The 21,593-nt window shown below is 50.8% G+C and overlaps 1 pseudogene; it reads right to left on the reverse strand.

The window, feature by feature from the left end:
- Window positions 1-13,743: 13,743 nt before the first annotated feature.
- Window positions 13,744-21,593, reverse strand: part of LOC120381711 — a 222,060-nt pseudogene continuing 214,210 nt past the window's right edge.

Below are 21,593 nucleotides of genomic sequence, written 5' to 3' on the forward strand. Positions count from 1 at the left end.
GGAGCAGCGATTCCCGCGGGGGCCCTGGCAGAGCCCCCAGCCCGAGTGGGGCGGGGCAGCCCCAGGGGAGCGGGGGGGGCTCTGCTGCTGGCCCCGCCCCCCACCGACCCCTGGGGCTGTTTTGGGGGGGGCTCACTCAGCCCCCCAGGAGCGGGGGGGCAGCAGAGCGGAGCCTGCCCAGCAAACAGCTGATCGCAGCTGCGCCCAGGCCGCCCCCGGGGAAAAGCTCCGCGGAGGAGGCGCCACAAGCTGCCGGCAGCGGGTCATTCCCGGGGGGGCCGAGCACCTGCCTGCAGCCACCGCAGCCTCCATCCCCCGGAGCCCCCACGGCTCAGGGCATTGGGGTGCCGGGGCTCCCCCCCTGCGCACGCCTGGGCCCGGGACACTCACACACACACTCTGCCCCGGGGCTCCCCTGGTGCCCAGAGACCGATCAACCCGCCGCCTGCCCCCCCGCCCTTCCCCGCCTGCAGCTCCGGCCTCTCCCCTCCCCTCCCCTCCCGCCAGCCGCACCCAGGGGAGCCCCGGGCCCCAGGCTCTGTCCCCACCTGGAGCCCAGCGGGGCCGGGGGCAGCTCCTGCTGCAGCTGAGAACAGCGGCTCCGCTCCGACCCGGGCGGCTCCAGCGCTGCTGGCAGCACGTGGCCACTAGGGAGCAGCTGCTGGGCCCGGGCTCCTGCGTCACAATGTGCCAGAGCCCCGCCCCCAGGAGCTGCCCCGCCCCCGGGCTGTGCCAGAGCCCCGCCCCCAGGAGCTGCCCCCCCCCGGGCGGTGCCACACCCCCGCCCCAGGAGCTGCCCCGCCCCCGGGCTGTGCCAGAGCCCCGCCCCCAGGAGCTGCCCCCCACCAGGATGTGTTCTCCTGCCTCCTTCTTCCCAGCACTCCCCCCCTCCCCCCGCTCCCAGCTGCTCCCTTCCTGTGTCTGCAAACACCCCCCAGGCGAGCTGCAGCGCTCGCTGGGGCTGGATCCAGTGGCTGAAGTTGCCTCCATCTCTGCTCACCTGGGGGTGGGGGAGGGACGAAGAGAGGAGATGGGCCCAGGGTGTGAAAGCAGAATTAGGGGGCAGGGAAAGAAGGACAGTTTGGAAAGGTGGGTTTTTTGCGGGGGAGGGGGTGATCCAGATGGAGTCAGAAGCAGTTGGGCAGCAGAGGCTCAGGGAAATTGAGGGAAACCCCCTGGGTGTCCCAGTGTTGACCAGGGATTGTCCAGCACCTCGCGCAATATGGGGTCCCAGAGACGTAACAAGCTCTTTTTACACCCCAGCCACGAATATAAAATTGGCCCTCCGCTGTGACACCCAGCCCCCTTGAAACACCCCCCCCAGTGCCACCCATCCCTGTGGAAACACCCCCCCCAGCACTGCCCGCCCCACAGAAACAAACCCTCCTTCCCCAGCGCCGCCCACCTGAAACAGCTGTGGGCCGAAAGGGAAGGTTTGGGGGAGGGAGAAGAAACGGCCCCCATAGGGTGACCAGCTCACACCATCACACCCCTCTTCACCCCCTAGCCCCCCACTGGCCTGCTGCATCTCCTGCTAGTCAGTCCCCCCCCCACCACTCGCCTCCTTTCACCTCCTCCCTCCCCAGCCAGAAACACCCGTGCCCACCCCTAGAGCCCCTGCTGTCACTGCTCACCTCTGTGCCCACCCGCCACTTGTCCACCCGCTCGCCCACCTGCTCCCCACTTGCCCCCTCCCCCCCAAGTGTAAAGCCTCATTCACAGACCCAGGGGTCACTTATATCACTGCACACAGCAGTCACTCAATGCGGTTGTAGATAAATCTCTGCATTACGCATTTTTGTATAACTTGTCTATGACTTTGTATTGAACCTTGGTAATATGTTATATGGGGCCCCTAAGGTAGTGTAATTAAGGTAACAGAAAAATGTCTTTTTGCTAGAAGTAGAATAAGATCTTCCCCCCCTTGGTAACCCGTCGCCCTGTGGAGTGAATGAGGTGGGACTGAGGAAGGTGTGGAAGGCAGCACCTCCAGACAGCTGCACCCCTTGGAGAGGGGCTGGGAGCCCGACCAAGGCCAATCAGACTTGGCAAGTGGGCTGGCTAGAGAAGAGCCGACACACTGACGGCCTCGGGGGTTAGGAGCAAGCACCTTCCTGTGGGAACCCCCTCTGTGCAGCACTGGGACAACCCCCAGCCCAGAGAAAAGCAGCAAAAAGGACCAACAGACACAGTCCCAGATTTTGAATCTGGGAGATTTGCCCCTCTCCATCCACCGACTCGCCGCTTGCCTCCTCATCCCTCCCCCCCCCCAGTATAAAGCCTCATTCAAAGACCCGGGGGGGGGGGGTCGCTATATCACTGCACCCAGCAGTCACTCACTGCAGTACCAAACATTAAACTACTGAAAATGGCACCCCCCCCTCCCCCTCCAGCCACTGACTTTTTGGACTGGAAAGCTTTCCCCCAGATCTCCCCTTTAGAAGACATCCCCAGATGGGCTGAGGGATACTGCTGTGACCTCACCTGGCAGCCCCCAAAGAAGGAATTGGGGGGACTGAATGGACAGGGCCCCTCTCTAGCTGAAGCCTGGCAAGGGAGGTACGTGGATCCCACCAGAAGTTAAAATGAAAAGTGAGGGAGGGGAGGCTCTGCTGGACCTGGGCAGCTCTAGATACAGCACCAGGCATGTAGGAGGATTTCCACTCCTGAGCCATGGAAGCAGAAATTGACTTTTCCTTTCCAGATTTAGCTAATGTTCAGAAAGGGAATCTAGCGCCTGCCTTCCAGATTTGAACACCTCAGCATTCAGGAGCGCTCGAGCTCAGTTTGGGCAGCTGTTACTTCATTTCTCCCAAATCAAATATGCTGATCTACTGTCATTTGCTGTAGAAAAAGTAGGATAAAATTGAGCAAGAAATGCTTCCCAGTGGTTTTTAGGACTGGAATTGCTATTTTCAACAGTCATTGCCTTTTTTCTTCTAGTTTTATTTGTTTAAAAGGAAGACACTGATATTGCACTGGCAAATTCCCCATAGAAACAAAGAATAATAAAGGCACCTCAACTTTTCCTCATTTATGGAGGACAGTCTTACAATATGCATCCAGATCTCCATAGGCGGCAGGTTTGTATAATTTTTGGTGGGGCCCAAAATGGTGGTGCCCCCCCGCTCCCGCCCTGTAAGCCAATATAAAATGAAGCTACAACGCGTCAGTGCCACAAGATTACAAGGGTCAATTAAAAGTGGAAAGTCAGAAGCAGCACTTGCCTACTTCAATATACAGTATTATATTTTGTTGCATCTGTTGTGATGAAGTGGGAATGTTCTTAATATTTTCTCTGAATACTGTGTGGGTGCCTCAGTTTCCCCTGCAAGATGCCAACTGAAGGTGTTGGGGACAAAGAGATCAGGTGGCCTCCTTGTCCAGAAGAGACACAGAGGCCAGAGGAGGGAGTGTCAGTTTGGAGCTGGCTGGGGAAATTGGGAGAGACCCAGAACTTGGTTCTGGGCTCCCCACCCCCCAAGATGGACCTGACAGAGGGGTTCTGTTTTCTGTACCAACAAGCTCTGTTTAAACTGTGTTCCCGTCATCTAATAAACCTTCTGTTTTACTGTCTGGCTGAGAGTCACATCTGACTGCAGAGTTGGGGTGCAGCGACCTCTGGTTGCCCCAGGACCAGCCTGGGCAGACTCACTTTGGAAAGTGCATGACGTAGAAGGGCATGCTGAATGCTCCGAGGTCAGACCCAGGAAGGTGTAAGCTTCTTGCCCTGGAGACAGTATGCTCCGAGAGAGGAGGCTCCCCCAGAGTCCTGACTGGCTTTGTATGGAGATGTTCCAAAGCATCACAGCATCCCCTTCCACACCGTGCACTTCCCAGAAGTCCGCACAGGCACTGACACTCCCTCCTCCGGCCTTTGTCTCTTTTCCAGGCATTAGGAGGCCACCTGATCTCTCTGTTCTCCAACACCTTCAGTTGGCACCTTGCAGGAAACTGATTTGGGAGAAATGAAGTAAAAGCTGCCCAAACCGAGCTTGAGCACTCCTGAATTTTGAGGTGTTCAAATCTGGAAGGCAGGTGCTGGGGGTGGGAGAGGGCTGTGGGCTCCATGGGGGAGCATGGCAGCAACTGTCTGGAGCTGCATGGAGCCAGATACGCTGGTCTGAGTGGCACAGTAAGCAGTTTGGGGGTTGGAGCAGAGGTAGGGAGTTCCAGGGGGCAGTCAAGGGACAAGGAGCAGGGGGAGTTGGATGGGGCAGAGGTTCGAAGGGGCAGTCAGGGGACAGGCAGCAATTGGATAGGCATGGGAGTCTAAGAGGTTTATCAGGGGACAGGTAGGGGGTGCGGTCCTGGGGGGAGAAGTTGGGTGGGGTCTCAGGAGGGGGCAGTTGGGGACAAGGAGAAGGGAGGCTTAGATAGGGGCTGAGGTCCCAAGGGGCAGTTAGGGGCAGGGGTCTCGGGAGGGGGTACTTGGGGAACAAGGACCAGTGGGGCTTCGATAGGGGGTGGAGGTTCTGGGGGGCAGTTGGGGCAGGTGTCTGGGGAGGGGGCAATCAGCGGACAGAGGCTGGGATTCAAAGGGCTCTGGGCTGCTGGCAGCCGCCGGGATCCCAGAGCCCTTTAAATCCCAGCCCCGGCTGGGAGTCAGAGGACTCTGGGCTGCCTGCAACCGCGGGGAGCCCAGAGCCCTTTAAATCTCAGCCGCGGCTGGGATTTAAAGGGCTCTGGGCTGCCTGCACCCGCGGGGAGCACAGAGCTTTTAAAATCCCAGCCGCGGCCGGGAATCAGAGGGCTCTGGGCTGCCTGCAACCGCGGGGAGCCCAGAGCCCTTTAAATCTCAGCCGCGGCTGGGATTTAAAGGGCTCTGGGCTGCCTGCAACCGCGGGGAGCCCAGAGCCTGTTAAATCCCAGCCGCGGCCGGGACTCAGAGGGCTCTGGGCTTCCCGCTGCAGCAGGCAGCCCAGAGCCCTCTGATTCCTGGCCGCGGCTGGGATTTAAAGGGCTCTGGGCTGCCTGCAACGGGGAGCCCAGAGCCTTTTAAATCCCAGCCGCGGCTGGGATTGAAAGGGCTCTGGGCTGCCTGCACCGCGGGAGCACAGAGCTTTAAAATCCCAGCCGCGGCCGGGAATCAGAGGGCTCTGGGCTGCCTGCAACCGCGGGAGCCCAGAGCCCTTTAAATCTCAGCCGCGGCTGGGATTTAAAGGGCTCTGGGCTGCCTGCAACATGAGAGCCCAGAGCCTTTTAATTCCCAGCCTCGGCCGGGAATCGGAGGGCTCTGGGCTTCCCGCTGCAGCAGGCAGCCCAGAGCCCTCGGATTCCCGGCCGCGGCTGGGATTTAAAGGGCTCTGGGCTGCCTGCAACCGCAGGGAGCGCAGAGCCTTTTAAATCCCAGCCGCGGCTGGGATTTACAGGGCTCTGAGCTGCCTGCAACCGCGGGGAGCCCAGAGCCTTTTAAATCCCAGCCGCAGCCGGGAATCAGAGGGCTCTGGGCTTCCCGCTGCAGCAGGCAGCCCAGAGCCCTCTGATTCCCGGCCGCGGCTGGGATTTAAAGGGCTCTAGGCAGCCCTGGCGGCGGCGGCAGCGCGAGGCGCTCAAGCAGGGAGAAAAAACATTGGTGGGGCAGAGCCCCTGCTTGGGATTTATTCATGGGGCTAAAGCCCCAGAGCCCCATATAAGTCGGCGCCTATGCAGATCTCCTCCAATCACACAAGCTGAAAATTGTTCCACTTTACTGCAGTTCTATAACCATGCGGGAACCAGTCCTGTCTGTGTTCTGTGCACATCCAGAATTCCTCCTGAATGACCCGCCCTGGGAGCAAGTTACCAGTGTCCCAGGGCTGGGACGAAAGGAGGGTGCAGGTGGGGGGGAGCCCCGGGTTGGGAGGGCAGGGGGTGAGGGTCAGGAGGGGAGACCCAGGGCTGGGATGGCAGGGGGTGTGGGGGGAGGGGCAGAGCCCAGGTCTGGGGCGGCAGGGGAGTGTGCGGGGGGGCCCAGGGCTGGGGTGGGGACAGCCAAAGTTTTTTTGCTTAGGGCGGCAAAAAACCTAGAGCCGGACCTGCCTCCACCCACCGTGACGTAGGTAGGAGCGGATCATTATTATCCCTACTTGAAAGAGGGAGAAGCTGAGGCTGAGAAAGGAGAATTTACTTGTATTAGGTCACACAGCCAGTCAGTGGCAGAGTTGGGAATAGGACCCAAGAGCCCTGATTTTCAAACTAACTGTCGGATCTTGAATTTCAGACATTGAATGACCTGAATAAAGTGCTCTCAGATGAGCTCCAGACAAGCAACAGTGCACAGGAATTATTCAGCAAGAATTTGAGGAGAACTGCAATGTTAGAGAGAATCATGAACTGCTCAGAGACCATTAATGTAGAGAAGCAGCAAAATTCATCAAACATAGAACTGGTTCTGACTTATTTTCTTGGTCTTAAAAGAGACCAACAAGGACCTGAGTCTCCTCCCTGTCAATAACCCCCTGCTCAGCCAATCAGGGTAGAGACTGAGGACGGGAGGCTGAGGGTTCTCACCAGAGAGCCCAAAGGATGGACCAGGTCACTGGTGGGGATCACTGCCCGAGCACTATTTCAGCCCCACATTTTTGGGTGGACCTCCCAGAGTGGGAACTGCAGAGCACTCCGATGCAACACACACACACACACACACCCTCTCCTGGTGTTGGGAGGGGAACAGGAGAAAGGACAAAGGAAGCAAGAGACAAAGAAAAAGGAGAGAGGGATGGATGGAGGAAAAGGTGAAACACAAAGGACAATCCCCAATGTCCCGTGATTCTAAGGGCCAAAATCCTAGGTGCGTAAAAAAATTCTGCCTCCTTAAGCTCGTGTTTTCCATGCCTAGAATTCAACTCTCACCAGATGGATCAGACTGAACAGGTTTCAAACCTCCAGGAGGCTCTTACCTTCTAAACAGGGATGGCTGTTTTCTAGTAAAATCACTAAAAGGGAAGGAGAAAACTCGAAAGAGGTTCCTCCTGGCGCTCACGTCCGTGAACCCCAATACTCTCTCAGTCCTCAGAGAGAGACCTGGAGAAGGAGACTTGCTGCAGCAAAGCCACAGGGGTCTCTGAGGTTTCCCTGGCCCCTCGCCCCTCTCCTGCCTGGCTGATGTCAGCATCTCTCTGTGAGGTCACCACCTCCCCACCACCTTGGACCAATAGGCTGAGGTCCTGCCAAAAGCCTTTGTGATGTCACTGCCGCACCCCTCCCTTGCTGGGCTAATGTCCTGCCCCTGGCCAGGCACTTTGCAGGTTTGAGCTACTCCCTGAGGATCACCCCACTCAAGAAGCGTTCGTTCTAGGCAGCAAGCCGGCTAGACAGGGAAACATCAGATGCTGCTCCCAATGCTACACTCAGTTTTTCAGAAATGAGTCGACTTTATGGCCAGAAGAGACCATTAGAGCATCTAATCTGACCCCCTGCATATCACAGGCCTCCTGCATGACACAATAGCTACTTTTGGGGCAAACACATTCCAGAAAGGCATCTAGTCCTCATGAAATGACATCAGGAGATGGAGAATCCATCACTTTCCTTGGTAGCTTGTTCCTGTGGTGAATCATCCTCGCTGTTGAATATTTGTGCCTTAGTTGTAATATGAATTTGTCTCTTTTCACCTTCCAGCCATTGGGTCTTGTTATTCCTTTCTCTGCTAGATTAAAGAGCCCTTTAATACCCAATCTTTTCTCTCCATTAAGGCAGTTCAACACTTCAATGAAGTCACCTTTCAATCTTCTTTTGATCAGCTAAACAGGTTGAGCTCTTTCAATAGCTCACTAGAAGGCATTTTTCTCCAGCCCTCAGAACATTTGGTGGCTCTTTGCTGCCCCAGCTCCAGTTTCACAACATCTTTTTCAATTGAGGACACCAAAACTGGAGGCAGTATTCCAGTATTCCAGTATCAGTCTGACTGATACCATGTCACCTCCTGCGACGTTCTTGACATAATCTGTAACTGTATAGATCACCGTTGCCACCACTGTTCTATATTTGCAGCCAATATTGTATAAAGGTGGTCACATAAAGGGTCTATGGAGAGGTTATGATTGGCTGATTATAATTATGCTCCAATACGTCTGTTAGTCTGTAAGGTGCCACGGGACTTTTTGTCTTTTTGAGGCGAGTGCTGCTGGCTTGGGATGGTGCTGACGATGGATAGAAAAAAGGCTGGAGTCAATGACAGATGGGACCACAGAAGGGGAAGGGGAATGGCAGCCCCACAGAAGGTCCTGGGTGCTCAGATGCCCCCAGTTATTGCACCCTGGCCTGTCCTAGAGAGAGAAAAGACACAGAGGGACCCAGCCCCCCTACAGTGATCCCATGGACAAGAACCTGGTTAGGAGTGGGGTGAAGGTTCCCTCTGGGCAAAGGGGAGCTGAAATCCCTCCGTGTCCTGGAATTTAAGCAACGGAAGCTTCAAACTCTGCACGGGTGTGGGCTGAGGTGCATCAGCAGAAGGTTGGGCTGGACAGGGGTGTCAGGTTTGTATAATTTTTGGTGGTGCCCAGAATGGGACCAAGTCCTGCCCCACCTGCCACACACACCTGCCTAAGGCTCTGGGAAGGAGTTTGGTTGTGGGAGGGAGAGGGGTTGGGCTCTGGGAGAGTTTGGGTGCAGGGTCTGGGCTCAGTCAGATGGTTGGGGTGCAGGAGTGGGTGTGGGGGGCAGGCTCTTGGAGGGAGGTTGGGTGCAGGTGTGGGGTCTGGGCTGGGGCAGGGGGTTGGGGTTGCAGGAGAGGGTGAGGGGTGCAGCATTTACCTTGGGCATCTCCCAAAAGCAACCCACAGCCCCTAAGCTGGAGGGCCGGGGGCATCTCTGCGCACCGCTGCCCGCAGACTCCACCCCTGCAGCTCCCATTGCCACAGTTGGCAGTTGGGGCGGGGGCAGCATGTGGAGACCCCACCACCACCACAGTTCTTCTCACAGCTGGCTGATTGGGGGCAGCAGGGGATCTCCCAAATCTGGGGGAATCTCTCTGTGCCCCACTGTTAGTTCTCCATCCTTTCTCCCCCCTAACCACGCACACCACTCCCCTCCCCATTATCAGTGTTTTAAAGTAACCCCTCCCTTCCTTTATGGGATACAGACTCTCTGTGACAGAGACTGACTGGGGCTCCTCTCTGCATGGCCCCAGTGGGGAAGGAAAGAGACTGGGGGAGGGGGAGAAGATGGGCAGAAGGAGTCTAATGGGGCAAAGCCAGAATAGAGGAGATTTTCTTCTTGTTAAAATGTACTGGAGTCTCATCACTGAAAAGCCGCATCTTGAGTTAAGTTTGAACCAGCAGCCTTTCAATTACCAGGCAAAGGTGTGAACCACAGAGACTAATAACTGCCTGCTTCCCAAATGTGTTTAAAAAACATCTTCAGGGGTGCAACCGGTTAGTGCAGAGGGGCCATCTGTTGGGGTTATGAGTTCAAGCTTTCTCTCAAGCCCTTGTTTCTCTTACCTGTGTAGTTTGTTTTGCCTAATTCATATACAAAGTGCTACACTAGAAAAAGGAGAGTAAGTTCTAAAATGTAGAGGTGGGTGCATACTTTAGAAACATCCCCCCTGTGCTGCCATTAGTTCCAGCAGATTGTTCACTGGAAGGGCAAATTGATTTCTTTACTGCTGAGAAAGAGGCCAGGACAGGTCTGTGGGCACCAGATCTCTCTGCTTCTTCCAGTTCCTTCCCTGCTCCAGTCACTGCTGTAGGAGGATCCTATATGCACTGAGCCTAAACATTTTCCTGGGCCTTCTTAGCATAGTTGCCAGCATGTCAGTCTCATACTCAGTAGGTCCTGAGCTCACACCTCAGAAAAGACAATGGTTTTCTGCTCCCTGCTTCAGATTTTCTAAAGGAAATCAGAGAAAAGAAGCTATAGGAGAGTGGTTCCTAGACACTCTAACACACACAGATTTTTCTAAGGCATTAACTTTTCCTTCTCTGTGGAGTTTGTATTCTCCATAGAGCAAAATAAAACAAAAACATGCAAGTCTAAGACTAATACAGTATGAAACTCAATACAGATAAAATCTCACCCTCAGAGATCTTCCAATAAGCTTCTTTTGCAGACTAGACTTATTTCTTGTCTGAGCCCAATCTTTTCACCTGGTATAGTCCTTGTTCCAGCTCAGGTGGTAGCTAGGGGATTTCTCATGACTGCAGCCACCTTTCTTCTGTTCCACCCCCTTAAACAGCTTTGGTACAAGGCAGGAATCTTTTCTCTCTCTCCTGGGGAAAAGTCCCAGGTTTAAGATGGATTCCTGTACCAGGTGACATGGCCACATGCCCTGTGAGACCCCAAGCCTTCATTGTTCCTGGCCTGACTCACAGATGGTGCAGGACAGAGCCATCTCCAGTCAATTGTCCTGGTTAATGGAAGCCATCAAGAGTCCAAACCACTGTTAATGGCCCACACTTTGCATCATTACAACAGGACCTCAGAGTTATAGTTCATATTTCTAGCTTCAGATACAGGAATGATCGGTTCATACAAATAGGCTGAACACACACAGTAGATAATAAGTTTTGTAATGATACTGCACAAGAGACCTTTTGCATGAAGTATGTTCCAGTTACATTATATTCAGACCCATTAGCATATTTTCATAAAATCATCAACATCACAGCAGGAAAAGGGTTTTACTGCGGCACCTGGGAGCAGTTGAGTTTCATGTCCAGGCTGTGCTATGAGTTCCTCCAGGTTTCCCATAAGCACACAGGGCCCTTAGCGGGTACTCTCGATACAGGAATGGCCCAAATACAATGAAGTGATGGGAACTGCATTTTCCTTTTTAATTTTTGAATTTCCAATGACATTTCTGTTTGTGATTTTGTTTTGCTTCGTATAACTGTGTTTTCTCAGGGACTTGATATTTACCAGGCTAACTAACAGCTAATAACGGGAGACTTCCAAGCAGGGTGTGGGCGAGCAGAAAAGAACTGTAAGAGATGCTGGTTTTCAACCTTGTGTTAGATAAGAATAGAATGCAGATTGTAGCAGAAATTGCTGAGAGAAGTAAGCTATCAGAAAGGAATATGTACAAACAAAATGCAGTTGTTGCTCCTCACTGTATGTCGCAAAAGGTATAAATGCTTGCCTTAATTGTTTATCTAACCGAGACCTACCTCGGGAGGGGAAACTCTGCCTGTCTGTACTCTCCCGAATAACTGCAGTTGCTCAAAATAAACGGCATAATATAATAACATTTAACATCCCTGTGGTGGGAAGAACATCTCAACAGCCCAACACTGTGGCATTTGATTTCAAAAAGGAGAACTATACAAAAATGAGGGGGTTAGTTAAACAGAAATTAAAAGGTACAGTGACTAAAGTGAAATTCCTGTTAGCTGCATGGACACTTTAATGACACCATAATAGAGGCCCAACTTAAATGTATACCCCAATTTAAGAAACACAGTAAAAGAACTAAAAAAGAGCCACCGGGGCTTAACAACCATGTAAAAGAAGCAGTGAGAGACAAAAAGACTTCCTTTAAAAGTGGAAGTCAAATCCTAGAAAAGGAGCATAAACATTGCCAAATTGTAGGTGACAAATCTGAGGAACTGTCACAGACTGAAGTGTCACTAGAGGAGGTTTTGGAATTAATTGATAAACTCAACATTAACAAGTCACCAGGACCAGATGGCATTCACCCAAGAGTTCTGAAAGAACTCAAATGTGAAGTTGGAACTATTAACTATGGTTTGTAACCTGTCCTTTGAATCGCTTCGGTACCCAATGACTGGAAGTTAGCTAATGTAACGCCCAATATTTTAAAAGGGCTCTAGAGGTGATCCCGGCAATTACAGACCAGTAAGTCTAACATTGGTACCGGGCAAATTAGTTGAAACAATAGTAAAGAATAAAATTGTCAGACACATAGAAGAACATAAATTGTTGGGCAAAAGTCAACACGGTTTCCGTAAAGGAAATCCTGTCTTACTAATCTATTAGAGTTCTTTGAGGGTCAACAAACATGTGGACAAGGGGATCCAGTGGACATAGTGTACTTAGATTTCCAGAAAGCCTTTGACAAGGTCCCTCGCCAAAGGCTCTGACATAAATTAAGTTGTGATGGGATAAAAGGGAAGGTCCTTTCAAGGACTGAGAACTGGTTAAAAGACAGGGAACAAAGGGTAGGAATTAATGGTAAATTCTCAGAATGGAGAGGGGTAACTAGTGGTGTTCCCCAAGGGTCAGTCCTAGGACCAATCCTATTCACCTTATTCATAAATGATCTGGAGAAAGGGGTAAACAGTGAGGTGGCAAAGTTTGCAGATGATTCTAAACTGCTCAAGATAGTTAAGACCAAAGCAGACTGTGAAGAACTTAAAAAAGAGCTCACAAAACTAAGTGATTGGGCAACAAAATGGCACATGAAATTTAATGTGGATAAATGTAAAGTAATGCATATTGGAAAAAATAACTCCAATTATACATAAAATATGATGGGGACTGATTTAGCTACAACAAATCAGGAAAAAGATTTTGCAGTCATTGTGGATAGTTCTCTGAAGATGCCCACGCAGTGTGCAGAGGCGGTCAAAAAAGCAAACAGGATGTTAGGAATCATTAAAAAGGGGATAGAGAATAAGACTGACTATATTATTACCCTTATATAACTCCATGGTATGCCCACATCTTGAATACTATGTACAGATGTGGTTGTCTCATCTCAAAAAAGATATACTGGCATTAGAAAAGGTTCAGAGAAGGGCAATTAAAATGATTAGGGGTTTGGAACGGGTCCCATATGAGGAGAGATTAAAGAGGCTAGGGCTTTTCAGCTTGGAAAAGAGGAGACTAAGAGGGAATATGATAGAGGTATATAAAATCATGAGTGATGTGGAGAAAGTAGATAAGGAAAAGTTATTTACTTACTCCCATAATACAAGAACTAGGGGCCACCAAATGAAATTAATAGGCAGCTGGTTTAAAACAAATAAAAGGAAGTTCTTCTTCACACAGCACACAGTCAACTTGTGGAACTCCTTGCCTGAAGAGGTTGTGAAGGCTAGGACTATAACAGGGTTTAAAAGAGAACTGGATAAATCCATGGAGGTTAAGTCCATTAATGGCTATTAGCCAGGATGGGTAAGGAATGGTGTCCCTAGCCTCTGTTTGTCAGAGGATGGAGATGGATGGCAGGAGAGAGATCACTTGATCATTGTCTGTTAGGTTCACTCCCTGGGCTGCTTCTGCTCTACAACTATAATTGTCTTTTTACACCAAAATCACTAACTTGAGCACCCAATTCCATGTACAGTCCTAGTGGATGTAAGGCACAGGTAACTTTTGCCTCAGGGTAGCTTGTTGGCATCAACCCTCTCTCCCCCACCTGGAGCTGATGAAATTCCTGGCTGGAGACACACACTCTCCTACAAGTCAAAAGGAAAGGAGCTGATAGAAAAGATCACAGGACTGACCCCAAGAGGGTGAACTGCAAAAGTCTGAAGCAGGCAACTCATCCGGCAGAGCTGAGAGACCACAGTGAAGATGGTGCAAAGATCACTATATTGGAATTAGCAAATGTGATTTTTTAAAACAAATCTTCGGGAAGCCCTAATAAAGGCATTACTTACAGTTCTCTCCCATTTGGATTTTCTGATATCTAATAGAGAATGACATCTGACTGAAGCTTTTCCCAAATGCAGAGCATGTGTAGGGTCTCTCTCCACTGTGGATTCTACGATGTCTGACAAAGTCTGAGTGCTCAGTGAAACTTTCCCCACACTCAGAGCATGTGTAGGAGATCTCTCATGTGTGGATTCTCTGATGTCTGATAAGGTGTGAGCGCCGACTGAAGCTTTTCCCGCACTCAGAGCACGTGTAGGGCGTCTCTCCTGTGTGGATTCTCTGATGTGTGATAAGGTGTGAGCGCCGACTGAAGCTTTTCCCGCACTCAGCGCACGTGTAGGGCGTCTCCCCTGTGTGGATTCTCTGATGTGTGATAAGGTTTGAGCGCGAATTGAAGCTTTTCCCGCACTCAGCGCACGTGTAGGGCGTCTCCCCTGTGTGGATTCTCTGATATCTGATAATGCTTGAGAGCTGACTGAAGCTTTTCCCACACTCAGCGCACGTGTAGGGCGTCTCCCATGTGTGGATTCTCTGATGTGTGATAAGGCTTGAGCGATGACTGAAGCTTTTCCCACACTCAGAGCACGTGTAGGCGTCTCCCTGTGTGGATTCTCTGATGTGTGATAAGGTTTGAGCGCTGACTGAAGCTTTTCCCGCACTGAGCGCACGTGCAGGGCGTCTCTTTTGTGTGGATTCTCTGATGTCTGATAAGGACTGAGCGCTGACTGAAGCTTTCCCCGCACTCATGGCATGTGTAGTTTGTCTCTTCCAAGTTGATTCTCTCACGTATAATAAGGGCTGAGAGGCTACTGAAGTTCTCCTCTGGCCTCTGCTGAGTCTCAGAGGCTTTTACTGTTTCTCGGAGTGCACAACTCCTGGAAACATTCCCTTTGGGTCTTCCTGATAACGTCCCATGTGGTGCTCCTTGCTCAGCATCTTCCTGCTGGGGTTTCTGCATCTCATTCTCACGCACCATCCTATCACCTGATGGGAGACAGAGAGAATCCAGACATAGGTCACTCCCTGTGCCTGAGAGAAAGGAAATCTCAGAGACAGGAATTTTAAAAGGGATGAACAAACCAAAATATGTGCAGGAGAGATCAAACCTATCAGGAGCTGATTTTCCCCAGAGGAGAGAGGAAGGGATCAGTTTTGGTCTGCATTTCACCAGAACATGCAGGGGAAAGTGGGATCAGGTAGGGATCTGCTGCCAGTTGTTAGTCAGGATAGGTGGGAAGCCATGAGTGACATCTGCCTAATTATTCCACATCTGCAGGGAACAATCCTGAACTTGGGAGCTCACAAGGTCTTTGTAGGGCATCCCGAATGTTTTCTGTATTCATGGACAGTTTTTGACTTGCTTTAACCAAGTCCTCACCTGTGCAGGCAGCTCTTGGAAGCACTTCTTTCTCAGAGGCCTGGAGGTCCAGGACCCACGGCTCTTCCCCTCGTTCCAGCTGTGAGACCACATCAGGTTTGGAATTTAGAAACCCTATGCCAGGCAAAGAAAACAAGGAGGTCGGTGGAATTTGTGGGATACTTGTCACAAAGAATAGTCCATGGTTTTAAGCTCAGATCATTTTTAAGCAGTAACATCCCAAGACCAGCTTCCTTGGCTCCAAGTGGCAGGAGAGTTATTATTATTATTAATCATACGCATTACCTTAGTGCCTAAGGACCAACTAACAGTGTGTCTCCGTTGTGCTAGGCACAGTACAAATGCAGAATAGTAGATGGCCTGTGCTCTGAAGAATTTACAGTCTAAATAGACAAGACAGATACAGCATGGGGGAAGGGGTAGAACCCTCTGTTAGAATAGAGATATTCAGGCCTGCCTGCAAAGCCTAGACTTTAAGAACTTAGGGTATTTTTATCACTTAGTTAGTTACAGGAGTATGAAAACAAAGAATCAAAATCACAGTGTGCCTGTATCTGGGCCTTCTCTCACTAGGATAGTCTGAGGCCTTGTTCTTAGGCTAAGGCCTTTGGCTAAGCACCAGGGGCAGCCATAAGCTGGGAAGCGAAGGTCACATCCTCACATCCCAAACCAGTCACACTGAAATAAGGTGCTATTGGGCTGTTAGGAAGACAGTCCTGTCTGGATCTTAAGATGGTTAAAGAAACCTTAATTTGATAGCATTCTGTCTGGCAAGAAATCACTTATCAATGCTTGTGGTTGTGAAACCCTCATTTCTGTATTGCTTTATCTTTATGGCCACCACTTTTACATTGTTAATCAGTCTGGTTCTCTAATTGTTTCTCTCTCCTGTATAATTAATGTTGCCAGGTGTAAGTTAATTAGGGTAGTGGTTTATAATTGGTTAGAGCAGGAGTAGGCAACCTATGGCGGCACACGAGCTGATTTTCAGTGGCACTCACACTGCCCAGGTCCTGGCCACCGGTCCAGAAGGCTCTGCATTTTTAATTAATTTTAAATGAAGCTTCTTAAACATTTTAAAAACCTTACTGACTTTACATACAATAGTTCAATTATGTATTATAGACTTATAGAAAGAGACTTTCTAAAAACATTAAAATGTATTATTGGCATATGAAATCTTAAATTAGAGTGAATAAATGAAGACTCCGCACACCACTTCTGAAAGGTGGCCGACGCCTGGGTTAGAGAATTATGTCACAATATGTTAGAATTGGTTAGTTAAATTTCAGCACAATTACTGGTTAAGGTATAGCTGAGAATATTACTCTATAAATGGGGTCAAACAGGAGGGAGGAAGGAAATTGGAATAATAGAATATCAGGGTTGGAAGGGACCTCAGGAGGTATCTAGTCCCACCCCTGCTCAAAGCAGGACCAATCCCCAACTAAATCATCCCAGCCAAGGCTTTGTCAAGCCTGATCTTAAAAACCTCTAAGGAAGGAGATTCCACCACCTCCGTGGGGAACTCATCCCAGGGCTTCACCACCCTCCTAGTGAAATAGTGTTTCCTAATATCCAACCTAAACCTCCCCCATTGCAACTTGAAATCATTACTCTTTGTTCTGTCATCTGCTACCACTGAGAACAGTCTAGGCCTGGTCTACACTGGGGGGGGAGGGGGAGGAGTTCGATCTAAGGTACGCAACTTCAGCTACGTGAATAGCGTAGCTGAAGTCGAATACCTTAGTTCGAATTACTTACCCTTCCTCACGCCGCGGGATCGATGTCCGCGGCTCCCCCATCGACTCCGCCACCACCGTTCGCAGTGGTGGAGTTCCGGAGTCGACAGGAGCGCGTTCGGAGTTCAATATATCACGTCTAGATGATACGCGATATATTGAACTCCGAGAAATCGATTGCTACCGCCGATCCGGCGGTAGTGAAGACGCACCCTAGATCCATCCTCTTTGGAGCCCCCTTTCAGATAGTTGAAAACAGCTATCAAATCCCCCCTCATTCTTCTCTTCTGCAGACTAAACAATCCCACTTCCCTCAGCCTCTCCTCAGAAGTCATGTGTTCCAGTCCCCTAACCATTTTTGTTGCCCCCCGCTGGATGCTTTCCAATTTTTCCACATCCTTCTTATAGTGTTGGGCCCAAAACTGGACACAGTCGTCCAGATGAGGCCCCATGAATGTTGAATGTTGGTTAGGGGGCGAACGGGAACAGGGACACAGGCCAGGCTCTGCGGCATCAGAGCTGGGAAGGGAACAGACTGTATCGGCGTATAGAGATAAGCCCGACTGGTGTGAAGGGCTTCGGAATATGAAATCTTATAGGTGTAAAAATTGTACAGACTATACCAGCCTGTGACATCATCGACCAAGTGCCCATTTGTGCCTCGGTAGGGGCCCTGCTATAGGAGGGAGGATGCAGCAAGGACTCAGGATCGGTGGCCGGGGTCGCTGTGCATAGGAGATGGGGAGGTTATGTGAGGAGGGGGGTAATGAGTGGGAGAGGGAGGTCAAGAGTTAAAATAATAATATTTGGGGGGAAAAATGTATAATAAAGTGAAACTGAACAGAAAGAAAACTGGAGTGGAGGCTCTAAAGCAACAAGGCTTGGGTAGGGATTTGGGGTTAAAGGTCTGGGATCCCCCACAGCTCCAGATCCCCAAACCTCTCCTCCCTCCCACTGACCCACCCACCCCACTTCCTGGGTGCCCTTCCTCCACACTCCCCTCCCCTTCTTCCCATTACTCTCAGCCAGCACCACCTCCCGGCACCTTGAGAACTTCTTGTATTTTCTCCTCGTCTCTCACAGCCTCCTACCTCCTGCTGCTTCTTAGCTCTAACCCTGCACACACCCGCCCCATATCCTGGCATATCTACTATCCCCCGTCTCCGTCCCTCCCACGGCTCGCTTATCCCTTCACCCATGGGATCCTGAACGGCAACATTACACGCTCTCCTAAAAGAGCTCATCTGACAGTCACACAAGCCAGGCATGAGTCACACACCTATTTACTCAATTTAGAATTCTACAGGCAGCATATTTTCCTCTTAAAATGAGGAAAAGGCATGAAAGCTACAGTTATTAATGTAGTTATGAATGTAGCCAATAAGGATACATTCAATGCAATTTTAAAATGTGTGACAGCACCAAAAAGGCACATGTCCAAAAATGGTACTAGTGGGTGGGAGATAAGGCAAAAAAAGGGGGGCAAGGAAACCTGTCAAAACTTGTATGATGAATAAAGGTATAAAGTTATTACTGCTCAGGTTCTTCAGAGACCCCACAGGTTCTAATAACCCAGGGGACAGGACTCCTTACCCAGCGAGGTCACCGTCTCATAGTTCTCCTGCATGACATCCCTGTAGAGGGCTCTCTGAACAGGGTCCAGCAGAGCCCATTCCTCCCTGGTGAAATATACAGCCACCTCCTCGAAGGTCACCGGCCCCTGAAAGAGCAAGAGTCCAACACTCAGTACCTGCTGCCCCACTCACAATCCCACTATTCACGGAACAGCAGCATCAGGGAAATGGAAGCTCTGAGAGGCACATGTTAACAGAGTCTCACCTCACCTAGCTTAGAGCAGCCAGGCAGCATCAGAGGGTAGAAAGAGAGAAACTTTGTGTCTCCCAGATGACAGACGCAGGCAGGGGCGTCACATTTATCACATACCTACTAGCCAGAGTTTGATATAGGAGATGGGGCTGGCTCTGGACCCTACTAATGGCTCCCTGGTAGGAAACACTCTCCAAATAAAATATAAGGAAGAAAAGGGAAGTCAGTAGTAAAGAATATTAATTAGAACAGGGTGTGTGAGGCGGTTCTGGTGGGACCCAACTGAGAGTGCCAACTCAGGACCAATTGCTCAAATAGGGCAGTCACAGCCCAAGCCTGGGGTTTCCACCTCTAAGGCCTTGGCTACACATGAAAATTGCAGCGCTGGGAGTTACAGCGCTGGCCATGCACCCGGGTAGGGACAGCGCTGGTGTGTGGCCACACTTGCAGCTAACAGCGCTGCAGTGTGGCCACACTTGACAGCATTTCCAGCGCTGTATTGAGAGGTGCATTGTGGGCAGCTATCCCACAGAGCACCTCGTCCTATTTTGGCGCTGAGTATTGTGGGAAGGGGAAGGAAGTGTGCGGGTCATTCTGCTTCCTGTTCCAACGCCCCGTGGTGCATCGCTTCACATCCCAGCAGTCACAGTTATTCCGGCCACGTTTGTGAGTAGCTTGCTGTGTTTTAATCACAATTTCTGTGGGAAAAGGATCCCGAGCTGCCGATGACTGTGCTGATGAGTGTCATTTGGCAGTTGAGCTCTTCCTTCAGCTCCAAATTGACAGTGAGGAGTCCGACGATATCGAGTAGCCTGCCGCGTGTGACACTACATTGCTTGTGGCATTCACGGAAATGCTCTGCACCGTTGAACGCCGCTTTGGGGCTCAGGAAACAAGCACTGAGTGGTGGGATCACATCGTCATGGAAGTCTGGGATGACGAGCAGTGGCTGCAGAACTTTCGGATGAGAAAAGCCACTTTCATGGGACTGTGTGCTGAGCTCGCCCCCACCCTGCGGCGCAAGGACACAAGATGGAGAGCTGTCCTGACGGTGGAAAAGCGGGTGGCTATTGCAATCTGGAAGCTGGCAACTCCAGACAGCTACCGGTTGGTCGGGAACCAGTTTGGAGTGGGAAAGTCGACCGCTGGAATCGTGTTGATGCAAGTTTCCAGTGCAATTAATCGCATTCTGCTAAGAAGAACCGTGACTCTGGGGAACGTGCAGGACATTGTGGATGGCTTTGCACAAATGGGTTTCCCTAACTGTGGAGGGGCGATAGATAGGACGCATATTCCTATTCTGGCACCCCCCCCCACCTAGCATCCGAGTATGTTAATCGGAAGGGGTATTTCTCTATGGTTCTCCAGGCGCTTGTGGATCACCGTGGGCATTTCATTGACATTTACACAGGCTGGCCTGGAAAGGTGCATGATGTACGCATCTTTCAGAACAGTGGCCTGTTCAGGAAGATGCAGGCAGGGACTTTTTTCCCAGACAGGAAGATCACAGTAGGGGACGTCGAAATGCCCATTGTGATCCTTGGAGACCCCGCTTACCCGTTACTGCCTTGGCTCATGAAACCCTATACAGGGAAGCTTGACAGGAGCAAGGACCGGTTCAACTACAGGCTGAGCCGGTGCCGAATGACTGTGTAGTGTGCTTTTGGGCGTTTAAAAGCTAGATGGAGGTCCCTGTATGGGAAGCTAGACTTGGGGGAAAACAGCATCCCTGCGGTTATATCCATGTGCTGTACCCTCCATAATATTTGTGAAGGGAAGGGTGAAACATTCAGTCAGGCATGGACCACCGAGGTTCAAGTCCTGGAGGCTGAATATGCACAGCCAGAGAGCAGGGCTAATAGAGAGGCCCAGCACAGGGCTACAAGGATTAGGGATGCCTTGAGGGAAGAATTTGAGGCTGAAAGCCAACAGTAATGTTTGTTGCCTTGCATGGGAGTGAAGTGCAGTGGTAGGATTTTATTATTCCCTAAAATGATTTGCAGTGCCTGTTTCTTTACTGGGCTAAGGTATCTTTCCACTATCTGCAATAATAAAGACTGTTTTCAAACCAAGAATTCTTTTATTGAAAAGAAACAAACTTCCTTGACAGACAGACACACAACATTTCAGGAACATAAGAGGACAGGGTGGTGGGTTGGTGTACTGTACATTCACAAGTTTGCATATGTCCTGTCTGGAGTGCTGTGCAATGACTGCTGCACTTCAGGGTGCATATACTGCATGATGATGGGGGTTGAGTACAGAGGGTAATGGTTGTAGTTCTCAGGGCTGGTTGGTGAACGTACAGGTGTTGGAGGCAGCTGGTGGTGGTAAGAACCTGGATGCTGGGGAAGGGGGGTTTGAGCTGACATTGGGGCACAAGGGGAAAAGCTTTGGGACGGGGGGGCGGGGGAGTAGCACGGTAGTGCTCTGCTTGCATGGCTACGAGTGATTCCATAGAGTCCGCAGTGCGACAGGATGCTTAGCAGCTGCTCTGTGCTCTTCCTCTTGGCCACTGCGTTTCTCTGGCGGATCCTGCTTTCCCTCTGGCGGATCCTGCTTTCCCTTTCTCTCCAGTCCTGCAGAGTCCTACTCTCTCTAGCAGAGTGATCAATAACTGCTTTCAGCATGTCTTCCTTGGTTTTGCGCGGCTTTTTCCTTAGATTTTGCAGTCTCTGAGCAGTGCTGGAGCTAGGCAGTCCAGCAGTAAAGGTCACTTTTGGAAGGCAAAAATGGCAACAGTTAACAGGGTAGCATTGTTCATTATCTCATCCAGACAGTAATTCCCACACACTGAAGGAGTTTACAGTCTTCACTTTAGCATACTTTTCCCATAACAAATAATAGCACACAGCAGAACAGGAGCCACGAAATGGTGAGTAAGGGGTACTAAGATTGCTTCAGGGCTGTGCAGGGGTTTCTGTGCGTTGGGGACAGCAAACAGCTACAGGGGGGATCTGCATTAAAGAGTCTCCCAACATTTTCCACAGCAGTTACTCCTGGAAGATGTCTCGCTGCTACGGATCACCAGGGAAGCAAGGGAGTGTCTTCTACAGCAATGCGGATTCCGCCCTGGCCCCTACGCAGCTTGCCTGTGTGCAGCA

Source organism: Mauremys reevesii, linkage group 14 (assembly GCF_016161935.1).
Source record: "Mauremys reevesii isolate NIE-2019 linkage group 14, ASM1616193v1, whole genome shotgun sequence".
Taxonomy (NCBI): domain Eukaryota; kingdom Metazoa; phylum Chordata; order Testudines; family Geoemydidae; genus Mauremys; species Mauremys reevesii.